Below are 12,470 nucleotides of genomic sequence, written 5' to 3'. Positions count from 1 at the left end.
GCTAACAGGAAACCCACCCCTTCATTTTTTGATACTCCCCTGTCCAAATCATTACCACACAGTAGTCACGGTTCTACCAGCTTTTACTCAAGATTAAGAAGGATTTCCCCAGTCAGACTCACAGCTCTCTCACTCCTGCTTTGCAACCTCCTCTGCACACACTGCCTTCTGCCACCTCTCAGAGGACCCCTCTGAGATTCTCTATCTGGAGTGCACAGCATTTGCGACCCTTCAACCCCAAACACTTAGTGTAGCATTTTTCCAAACACAAACTTCCCCCTCCAAGATGGGGTCTTTTAACACTTCCCCTCGTGGCAGAGCTCATTCTTTTTCCAGAGAAGATTAATATCTAACCCCAGGGATGTGTGGACAATATTCAAGCAGTCCCATAACTTCTTTAAAGTGTTTCAGCTTAAAATTCATGTTGTTCATTCACGCCACTCTAAAACTTACTCTGTAATGCAATTCTTCAAACTGTAAAAGGAAAATCAATGCTCGGGAAAGATGTTTCTATTCCTCCCACCCCAGCATACAGAATTACCATCTATGGGATTTGTGACCCTGATTTTGAGAAGATCGGCAAGGGGGGAGGAGGGGGTGTCTGCAAAAGCCGTAGCAGGGAATCAGAAACACTAATGTCACTATTTTGGAAAGCGTGAAAGAAATTGTTCATTTACTTAAGATAAGGCTGTAGAGGCTAACAATTTTATTTGGGCCTGGCAACAGCAACACTGGTTATCTCATGGGGAAATGGATTAATTATTTACTTAAATATGCTTTCCCAGAGAAGATCTTTCCACAGATGAAAAAAGAATTTAAGGGGTGTCTGGTGTTGAGAAAACCAGGAACTGTTATTTCAAATGTCACAGTAAATCAAAATATTGATTTCAATATGTGTCCAAGTAGAATATTTTCAATCCTTGTCCCAGACCTGGATCAATCTCGAATGGTAATGAACAACTTATTGTGGTTTCAAATGCACATTCAATCCTCAGTTCTTGGGCAATATTCATAGTTTCCTGTAGCCAAACCAAGATGAAAGAGTTGTTGGTTTTACCTCTCCATTTTGCAGCAATCTCAAGGTAATTGCCTTAGACTTCTGCTTGACGTTGCTGTAGAAACTGAAGGCTGGCTCTCCCACCATCTCCCAGAATGTCATTAAATCATTTTGCACTCTTCTGTCTTCAGTCTGTTTTAGTGATTGACAGAGCAGCATGAGTTAGACTTTACACTGTATTTACTTGGAATTAGTGAGTCTCTGGGTCAGTCAATCTCTTCCAACAAAGCCAGTCCAATTCCATTCACAAGTGTTTTTTGAGTGTCTTTGGTGTGTTTGGCATTGTGTTAGGTACCAACAATACAAAAGAATGGCACAGCCTCTTTTGCAGTAGAGTGAAGCAGGGTTGGGGTATCTTTTAAAATAATTAAATCATACTATCTTGTTCTCCATGCATTTGTTTTTCAGATTTTTTTAATTTTTAATTTTATTTTATTTCTCTCCCTTTCCCCCCATTGTCTGCTCTCTGTGTCCATTCGCTGTGTGTTCTTCTTTTTCTTGCATTTTTGTCAGCAGCGCCGGGCATATGTGTCTCTTTTTGTTGCGTCATCTTGCTGCGTCAGCTCTCCATTTGTGTGGCACCACTCCTGGGCAGGCTGTGCTTTTTTCACGCAGGGCAGTTCTCCTTGTGGGGACGCACTCTTTGTGCATGGGGCTCCCCTACACGGGGGACACCCCCGCGTGGCACGGCACTCCTGGCATACATCACCACTGCACATGGACCAGCTCACCACACAGGTCAGGAGGCCCTGGGTTTGAACCCTGGGCCTCCCATATGGCAGGCAGACACTCTATCAGTTGAGCCACATCCACTTCCTTCCATGCATTCTTAACAAAGGCGATATCACTCCCAGAGGGCATGAAAATTGATTCTTGGGATGGCAAAAAACAAAACAAAACAACAGATAGTACAGTAGCTTGTGACCTTCCCAAGCTCAACCCTACTTGACAAACTCATATTCGTCAGTACTTAATTTCTCTTGTTAATTTCTCCTTTGGGGATGATAATGGAAAAAAGGTTGGGAACCACATCTATCCTCTGAGCTTCCACTAAACTGATCTTCAACCATATCATTCTGCTCACAAACACTTCATTAGTTTCTTGCTGCTTTCTGAATTACAATCTCCTGGTATTGATATTTCAGTCCCAAAATACATTTTCCACTTTCTCTGCCATTACCTCCCTCCAAAAGCTCTGCAAGCCACGTAAACCAGACTGCACAATGGTCTCCAAATAAGCCTCATGCTTGTTCACCCCGAACTCCTCTTCTTGCTCTAAGGACCTCTCCTCACCTTATCTTAGGGCTATTCCAAATACCTCCTCCTCCACTAGCCTTTTTTCAACCCTTCATTGTGGGAAAGATGGTTTCTTCTCTTCACAGGGCATTTTCTTCTTAGTTCTTAATGCTACCCTGCTTGTTTGGTTTTGTGTTCAAGTTGTTTGGTGGTTTTTTTAATGTCCTTTGCCACGTGAAAAACTCCTTGATTCTATTCGCCTCAAAATCTCCCACAATGCCTGCATACTCTTCTTTGCACATGCTGGATGCTCTTACTAAGTATGCGTGGAATTGAAAAGGAGGAGAGCCTTAACTCTATTAAAAACATGACAACATACACCAGTATACATCCTCATTGGGATAACAAAATCATATACAAAAAAGTATGAATGAAAGAAATAGTTAAGTAGCTGTTAATATGATTAAAATGATGAAGAGGGCAAAATAATTTGAAATTTATTGGAATCACTGACATATACTAAGAAAATTAAAGTGAAGTTCACTTTTCAAAAAGCAACTTTATAAACTTACCAATTGTTATTAACCATAATTACTATCCTGGAAGGAAGCCAACTCTTCTTGAAACCAGGTGAATCTTGACAAGCTAATCATCACAGGTGTGAGTCAGAAACAAGTCTATTTTAAGAAGGGTGAGTCCTCTTCTTCAACCCCCACAGGGGTGAATAATACCTAATTTTAAGTTAATGACAAACTTGTAAACAGCTATCATAAAAAAGAATTGTGACTTAATAGTATTAAGATGAAAACACTCCCCAGATTGACCAAAGGAGTCAATGCAATCTCTTCAAAATCCAATATGTTTTTGTTTTTTATTTCTGCAGACATTGACAAGCTGATCCTAAAGTTCATATGGAAATCCAAGGACTCAGGATAGTCAAAAGGATCTTGAAAAAGAACAGAGTTGAAGAACTCACACCTCCTGATTTCATAACTTACTACAGGCAACAGTAGTCAAGAATGTTACTGGCCTAAAGACAGACACATAGAGCAAGGTAGGCTAATTACAAATCTAGAAATAAACCCTTACATTTATGGTCAATTGATTTTGACAAAGGTGCTAAGACCAGTCAATGGGAAGACAACAGTCTTTTCAACAAATGGTACTGACACTACTGGGTATCTACATACACAAGAATGTAGCTGCACTCCTACCCTCCTACCTTACACAATACACAAAAATTCATTCCAAATTAATCATAGACCTAACATTACAACTATAAAAATCTAGGAAGCTAACTTAGGAGAAAATCTTTACCTTGCATTTGGCAATGGATTCTCAGATATGAAACGAAAAGCACAGACAATGGAAACAAAAAACAGACATCATTAAAATTAAAAAAACTTTTATGCATCAAAGGACACCATGCAGAGAATGAAAAGACAAACCACAGACTGGAAGAAAATATTTGCATATCATACATCTGATAAGGACTTACATACAGAATATACAAAGAACTCTTACAACTCTACAATAAAAGACAACCCATTTTAAAAATGGGCAAAGGACTTGAATAGACATTTCTCCAAAGAGGATATGAGAAACCACTTCACATCTACTGGACTGGCTATGAGAAAAAAGATGGACAAGAACAAGCATTAGCAAGGATATGAAGAAATTAGAACTCTCATACATTGCTGGTGAGAATGGAAAGTGAAGCAGCCACTTTGGCAAAGTTTGGCAATTCTTCAGCATGTTAAACACAGAGTTACCACATGGCTCAGCAATTCTACTCCTACGTATATACCCGAAAGAAATGAGAACATCCATCTACCCAGAGACATGTAATGTTCACAGCAGCACTATTCACAATAAGTAAAATGTAGAAACAACGCAAATGCCCATCAACTAACAAAAGGATAAATAAAATGTGGTATAGTCATAAACAGGAATGATGTACTGACACAACATGGATGAACCTTGAAAACATTAAGTGCAGTGAAAGAAGCTAGTCAAAAAGGACCATGTGCTGTATGATTCCATTCACATGAATCCTGAATAGGCAAGTAGATTGGTGTTTGCCTGGGCCTGGAGGGGAGGGGAGAAGGACTGAAAGGAAATGAGGCTTAATTGCTAATGGAGCATCTTTTGGGGATGCTGGAAATGTTCTAAACTTAGATTGTGGTGATGGTTGCATACCTCTGAGAATATATTAAAAAGCATTGAACTGTACACATTATATAAGTCAATTGTATAGTATGAGAATTATGTTTCAATAAAGTTGTAAAAAAGGAATTGAATAAAGAAGTGAAAAAACTTACTTTAGCTTTTGGCTTAAAAACAGTGAACAATTATAGAGAATGATTTTGGGTCTATCCCATCATAGCCAAGACACACCAAACCTAATAACTTGGAAAAGCAGGCTCTGAAATGAGTTATTAACATTGGATTTTGATTTCTGTGTTCCAAGAAATGAATTCCTGGGGTTGATGAGTAAAGTTCTTACTCACAAATTAAGAATCTCACTCCTGGGAGGTGGACTTGGCCCAGTGGTTAGGGCATTCGTCTACCACATGGGAGGTCTGCGGTTCAAACCCCGGGCCTCCTTGACCCATGTGGAGCTGACCCACGTGCAGTGCCGATGCGCACAAGAAGTGCCCTGCCACGTAGAGGTGTCCCCGCATAGGGGAGCCCCACAAGCAAGAAGTCTGCCCCGTAAGGAGAGCTGCCCAGCATGAAAGAAAGTGCAGCCTGCCCAGGAGTGGTGCCACACACACAGAGAGCTGACACAACAAGATGACGCAACAAAAAGAAACACAGATTCCCGTGCTGCTGACAACAACAGAAGCAGACAAAGAAGACGCAGCAAATAGACACAGAGAACAAACAACTGGGGTGGGGGGAAAGGGGAGAGAAATAAATAAATAAATAAATCTTAAAAAAAAGAATCCAACTCCTTTCCTGAGAGGAAATGCTTGACCTCCAGCAGGTTTCTCTCCTGATCTGCTCTTATCACCCTCAAAAGTGTGAGAAACTCATGGAAGCTGTTCTCCTCTGTTCACGGCAGATCACCAGAGAGACCTACTTCCCTTTCGGAGGGCTTCACCATCTGTCAGCTACTACCATCGATTCTCTATACACCAAACAGTTCAATACAATAATTGGGACTCTTTCTTAAAATGAGCATAAATTTGACATCTAAAAGTAGAGACTCTTGAAGTGGCTGGGACAGAGCTGGAAGGGCAACAGCACATTCAGAGCAGGTGCTCAGAAGCCCCAGGTGATGAGAGTCCACCTCTACCCAACTCCAACACATGCGCAGAGGTACGTTTGGCTCAGATTTAGGACATAGTATGGAGAATTTTTGAGATGGCCTGGTGTGAGTTGAGGAGATATTGGGAGAGGTCATTGAAGATGGAAGGCTTAAAAGCTTAGGTCCATTTTTGAATGGGGGTTGGGACTCTGTAGTCACGTATGAGCCTAGACATCCAGGTTAATGAAGAGGGCCCAAGAAGGACAGACTTCAGTGTAACTCTGTGGTGGACTGCAGGCGCTAGAGGCTAGAGTTGCAGTGCAACCTTTCATCTTTCCCTCCTGGAGCCTGTTCAGTGGAGGGGAGCCCCACCAGCCAGACCCAGCCAGGCAGAGGGCAGCATCGCTCTGTCTAGAAGGACTGGGGCATGGGCAACTGACCCAAGCCAGTTAAATGGAAGCCTCTGGAACCTCTTGGGAAAGAGACACCACTTTCCTTGGGGTTGCAGTGCACACTGGTTTGGAGGAAGGCAACCCAAAGTTCAAATTCTGTCTCATCACTTAGTAGCTGTGTGTCCTCAAACAATTTAACCTTTTGGCATCTCAGTTTCTTCATCTATATAACGGGGGATAATAATGCAACCTCTACAGAGTTATTACAAGGACAAAATTAAATAATGTAACACACAAAGCACAATACCTGGCCCCCAAGAGCCACTCACTCAGTAATGACACCTATTTTGAAATAGGGATGGGAGGAGCCTTGTGGAAGGGGAGGCAAGGGAAAGTACTTGCCCAATGATACCGATAACATTTTAAAATTTCTCATCACAGAAAAACCTTATACCCACACTTCTGATGATTATGCTTCTCTTAGATCAACCAGTCATATAAATGCGAACATTCGCATTGTTTCATTATGATTAATTCTCCCAATTAAAAAGTACCTACCAGAATCTATTAGTGGTGGTTTTCTATTTGATAGCCTCCAAAATGGAATATGAAAGGTTTTGACTATACAACCTTATTAGTCAGAAGCTTTGCATAAACCTCTATAAAAACAATGTAATAAGTACATGATAAGACATGAGAAAATATTAAATTAAAGAAGACCCTATGAATATGGGCTCTTTTTAATTTGGGACATTTTAAGCATATGAAAGTTGCAGGCAGAGGATACAGCTGTCAACAAGTTGAATAATCTGTTCCAAGTTAACTCACTGCCTTTCCCTATTTTTAAACATCACTCACAAGAGTTTAGCATCACAATACAAATTCATATGTCATCTGTCAAAATAATTTTCAAAAAAATAGATAATAATTTTCTCTTCATACATCTTATACAAATCTTTGTAATAAAACACCAGCTCTTAAAGACAAGAACCCTTCTCACTGAGTGATTAAGGAATGACTACCCAGTTCAAAGTACCCAAATACAAAGTGTTTCATTAGATTACCTTGTATTTGAAATTTTTATTATTTGACTTCCTCTGAATAGAATTACAATGTGATATATAATCATGTTAAAGCTTTGAATAATTATCATGCTGATCAGGAAAGTCTAAAACAGTTTTAGTAGGAATGTCAACTTTTTTTCCCCCAGTTTTGAGAGCACAGTGACAACTGAGCTCACAAAAGCTGTGCAGGGTACATAACTTTCCCAGCTCTTTATTTAGGCAGGAACTGAGCCATGCCCATTACACAGTGAATTGTTTCCTTTTCTTAAGAGCTTTGTGCCAGGCAGTACTGTGTCCCCATTTACATAGAGCCCTCATTCCTACCCCGTGAGGTAGGTGTTATTTCTGCTTACAGAGGAGGAAGCTGAGACCTTACTAAGTTGTCCAGGATTGGTAGTTAAAATCAAGCCCAGGTCCATCTGACTTCCCACCACTATTCTAAACTGCCTCCCGCAATATGGTCTGCTTTCTCACAAATACTAGCCTTCGAGCTCTGAATACACCCAAATCATGTGAGTCACAGACACCCTCACCTGCTCTTTACCCCATCATGACTCTAGTATCAGTCAGAGGTGGGTGGGAAACTGGGTACTTTTGTTGCTCCCCAGGTGAGATATCATTGTCATCAGCTTTGGGCCCAACTGAAGAGCTGGAATGGGGCAAGGATGGCAGGTAAGGGGAAATAAAGAGTCTGAGGTTACTATTCAGTGAATTCTAAGGGCTGAAATTGCCAGTGCTCAGTAAACTTTTTTCATGCTGAATGCTTGTTATTTGCTTTTGTTTGTTTAGGGCCACAAAGTAGATGTAAATGTTGTCTTTTCCTGCTAATGGCTAGAAATTGTAATATGTACTAATTTGTTCTACAAGTGGCAAAAGAGTCACACCAACACATCACTGTTCCAAAACTAGGATGGGCTCTGAAGGAGTGAGGGCCACTGGGCTCCATGGGAAAGGGCCTAAAGGCTCAAAGGCCTGCTCCCCTGCTCAGGGGCTGACTGGTTGCATCTCCTCAGGGAATTCAGTTGATTTCAGCTTCTCCACCAGTAAAACGAATGTAGAAAGAACCTCAGGAGGTTGCTGTGTGATTTAATAACATAGGCAAACTGATCAGCTTTTCATGTCATAGCTATAGGATTTACCAGGTTTCCCAGGCTAAGGGATCACATGAAAAAAACAAGAAAGTATAAAATCCACATGGACTCGAAGGAGCAGGGAGTAATATGAGGTGGCTGGAGCTGGGGACCAGTGGAGAGTCAGTGAGGGGACACTGCAGGATCAGACAGCAAAGGGGTCCAGAGGCCAGGTGAAGGAAGAGTACTAGAGCACACAGGGCTAAGATTCACGCAGGATTTGAAAAACGAAGCTGACTGTAAGAGTACGGAAAACGGTGGAGAATGTCGCCCGCAAAGAGAGACCTGCAGCAGTTCTAGACCCTGGAGATGGCAAGGAAAGAAATTTGAGGAAGTGGAAGCCACACAACTTGATAGCTAATTTACACCACAAAAATAGACTGGTTACACCAGGGGCAGGATGAGCAGTGGGGAATGGGGAGTTAATGCTTAATGGATACCAAATTTCTGTTTGGGTTGATGGAATGTTTTGGTAATTCAAGGTCAGGATAGTACCACATCGCCGTGAATGTAATTAAGCACTACCAAATTGAATATCTAACTTGGCTAAAATGTGTTACCACAATAAAATATATTTTTTTAATTTATTGGTTAAGAAAGAGGGAATATTTAGAATCCTTAAGAATGAGGAATGAACAATGAACTAGAGTAGACTTACTGGTTATTCTACTATAGACTTATTGTGATTCTAGCAATGAAAAATTTTTATCATTGATGTGGAGGCAGTGGCCAGAGCAGGTGCTGAGGGGAGGGAGAGGGAAAAATAGGTGTAATATGGGGGGCATTTTTGGGACTTAGGAATTGTCCTGAATGACACTGCAATGACAGATGCAGGCCATTATATATCTTCTAATAACTTACAGAATCACACGGGAGAGAGTGTAAACTACAATATAAACTATAATACACACTCAGTGGCAATGCTCCAAAATGGCTGAAACAAATGTACCACACTAATGAAGGATGTTATTAATGTGGGAAAATGTGGGAAGGGTAGAGAGGGGGACATATGGGAATCCCCTATATTTTTTATGTAAAGTTTGTGTAATCTAAGTATATTTAAAAAATAAAAAGTATATATTTAAAAACCTATTAAACAAAGAGAGACTATTCCTGATTTAAATAGAACCATTGTTCTTAATAATAAAAACTATTATGGGCCTATAGAAAAATAGATGAATCAGCAGCAAAACTTCTATTATGCTTTCTGGACTTTGGATGTGCTGGCAAAATGGAAGTTAGAGAGCAAATCTTTTTCTAGTCACTTACTTGATTCTAGGAGGTGATTAGGTACCTCTGTTCTTTTCTTGGGCTCCTCCACTAGGTTCTTCAAAAGAAGGGATGATACCTTGTTAAATGATTCTTTGGCATTCTTTGGTTCTCTGCTGGAGGGTTTCACCACAGCCATTTTATCACGAAAAGCAGTGCCTTCTTTTTTGAACCAAATGTTCTGGGGAGAAAACAGAAGCAGCATAATCATCCATGAGAGACCAAGCGCATTTTTCTCCTCAATCCTTGACAAAGGTACCTCTTGTCCCTCCCATGGTTAACTGTGGTTCAAGACCCCTGCCTCCCTCTTGGCTGCCGGGCTCTGGGTTCCCACAAACAGGTGTCCCATTAGTCTCCTTATATCATATATCACAACCAGATATCCTGCCATTGCTCCAAGCCTGCCAGAGCCCTTAATGCTCCTCAGTAGCTTTCGCCAGAATGTCCTCCTTGATGAGATGCTGCTTGAGCTGTCAGTGGGGCCCATGGAGGGAAAAGGAAAGGATATCAGAGTCAATTAAGTTTGGAAAAAGTAGAAGTAAACAGGTCTCTTCCATTCTGGGATTTCTCCAAATCGGTCTCTTGGATATATGGAACCAAGGAACACTTTAAACATTTAGGAGCCACCTTCCTGGGCCCCTCTCCCAACAGCGGGCACTGCGGGGTGGACGAATCCACAGTCCAGCCAGGTTCCTGTCCCTCCTCCATGCCTCAAGCGCCTTTCCTAGGAGCCCCGTGGGCCCTGCTGCATGCTGTACCCTTTGCCAGATCTGCCTTCCCATAACATTCTCATCTTAAGTTCCACCAACTTCATAAGGCCCACCCTATCCCCACATCCTTCCAAGTTCTTTGGCAACTACTGCCTCTGCTATTCGGTTGGCATTTAACAATTGACTGCCTTGTGATAGCACTTTACAAATTCCACACTTCTTTGTACCTTGGGGCCTTTTCACAGGCTGCAAGGCTGCTCTGGGAAGCCCCCCAAAAATTCATGCAAAATACAGCGAATATACAGGAGGTGCTTGGCACTGCCTTTCTGGAAGAAGGAGTTCCTCCTTTCACCGCACTTCCACCCCCTCTTCCCAGTAGCCGCCAAGATGGGCGGTTCCCCAGCAAGGCCTCTCCCGACCTCATTTCCCTCCTCTAAATCCACACTCCCTCCCCATCTCCTCCCGGACCCCACTCCTTCCCTGCCAGTAGCCCCAGGGAGGCTCCAGAGCTCCGCGTTTCCCCACACCTCCCATTCTGGCGGCCCATCCCTAGGGAGAGCCTGTAGCCGCGGGCCTGTCCTCTCGCTCCATCCTCTGGGCTGGACCCTCTCACCCCGGACAAACGCCTGCTCCCCTCGGCGCCCCCGCACCGCCCCCTGCTAGGAGTACGGGAAGACCCCAGGGCCGCCCCACCCCTCCTCCTGCAGCCCTGCCGGCCCGCCTCTCTCGACCCGGTGACTCGAGGCTGGACTCCGCCGGGGGCTCAGACCGCCTCAGCGCTCCGCCTGCCCCCAGCCCGCCCCGGCGCCAGCACCCGGCCGCTCCCACCCGAGAGGGTTCAGCCGAAGGATCTGCCCCGCGGCGGCCGCGCTCAGCCGTCGCCACCACAACGCCGACGCGCTCCGAGCCCGCGACCGGAAGCGACCGGCCTCCCGAGGGGGCGGGGGAGGCGGCGGCCCCGGCCCGAGGGACGGGGGCTGGGGGCTATTTTGTGGGGCTCGGAGCAGTCTTGGGGTGTGAAGGAGGAACTGACAGCCGACTGAGAAACGGCAGCGAGCGGGCTCCTGAGGGGGAAGGGGAAGGCGCGGCCTCCGCCGACAGGCAGGCGGGAGAGCAGCCCTGGGGCAGGAGGGGGCGCCTCAGGGCGGGGTCTCAGGGCGGGGCCTCCGAGCGCCCGGGGTGGCGCTTCCGCCTCAGGCTTTCAGTCACCGCCGCATACCCTCTTTTTTATAGTTTTTTTTTTGTTTTACATTTTCTGTTATTATAAATTTCAAATATATGCAAAGGTAGGCAGAATGGTTTATTGAACCTTCAATACCCAGCTGCAGCAAGGATCCCAAGCGGCCAATCTATGCCTCCCCCACTGCCTGCATTATTTTGACGCAAATCCCTGACATCATTAAATCCATAAATATTTCAGAATGCACATCCGGAAAGTAAAAACTCCTTTTAACATAACCACCATACTAACACCTAAAAAATTGTGATAACTTTTTAACGTTTCCAAATATTCAATAGTCGATTGCCTCATAAATGGCAAGATATTTTTTAAGAGTTTGCCAGTTGGAATCAATTCAAACAAAACCCACACATTGCAATAGATTGGCATGTTTTTTAAGTCTTTTAATCTATGACTACCTCCTCCACCTCTCTCTCTTTCTTCTTTGCAATTAATTGCTTGAAGAAACTCTTTGTGTCCTTCATTCTGATTTTTAGGGGGTATATGCCATGAAACCAGGTCAGCGCTTCTGACCTCCTGACCTCCTGCCCTTCATCCATGGACTTTCTTCTCTACACAGACTGCTCAGGCTTCTCTCTTCCCAGGAGCTATCCTTGTCTCATTCTTTCCTTTAAAACTTGACACTTGCTTTATACTATTTATGGCTTCGTGTTAATAGGAAACTAGAGGGGGAGTCTACCAGGGTACCTGCATTTTCCACATTCACATCACATATTGTTCTGTATGTGTCTTTTTTCCCCTTCACCTGGAACGTTCATTTTTCCCATCCCGGCCCCACCATCATCACGTATTTAAAATCTCCCCATCCTAAATGATAGCAGTGCGGCATCTTCATGGAGCCTGCCCATGTCATCCCCACCCTCCAGGCTAGAAAGTCTCTCTCCTCTGAACATCCATAATACTTCATTTGGTCATCTTTTCTCCTCTCACTGTATGCTGAACCTGCGGCGGCTTGCTCGGTCAGTGGCGGTGGGGTCTGGCTGCGGACGAGGGGTCGGTCAAGCTTTGGATGAGGGGTCGGTCCGGCTTGGGATGAGGGGTCGGTCCGGCAGCAGACGAGGGGTCGGTCCGGCAGCAGACGAGGGGTCGGTCCGGCAGCAGACGAGGGGTCGGTCTCAC

General features: G+C 43.9%; 1 long non-coding RNA gene and 1 pseudogene across 3 annotated transcripts; both read right to left on the bottom strand.

The window, feature by feature from the left end:
- LOC101434497 (cilia- and flagella-associated protein 221-like) overlaps positions 1-12,470 on the bottom strand; it is a 220,772-nt pseudogene that overhangs the window by 55,927 nt on the left and 152,375 nt on the right.
- On the bottom strand, positions 1,914-11,226 carry LOC131279237 (uncharacterized). Of its 3 annotated transcripts, none has more exons than XR_009186636.1 (3): positions 10,940-11,226; positions 9,402-9,582; positions 1,914-8,435 (listed from the first exon to the last, which is right to left on the bottom strand). It is a non-coding gene; the product is annotated as an uncharacterized lncRNA (long non-coding RNA). The 3 variants fall into 3 exon arrangements; XR_009186634.2 differs by having other exon boundaries at positions 1,914-8,079; positions 10,940-11,199; XR_009186635.1 differs by lacking the exon at positions 10,940-11,226 and having other exon boundaries at positions 1,914-3,024; positions 9,402-10,798.

The sequence above is a fragment of the Dasypus novemcinctus genome, chromosome 7 (genome assembly GCF_030445035.2).
Source record: "Dasypus novemcinctus isolate mDasNov1 chromosome 7, mDasNov1.1.hap2, whole genome shotgun sequence".
NCBI lineage: Eukaryota > Metazoa > Chordata > Mammalia > Cingulata > Dasypodidae > Dasypus > Dasypus novemcinctus.
This window is presented reverse-complemented; position numbering and strand designations above follow the sequence as displayed.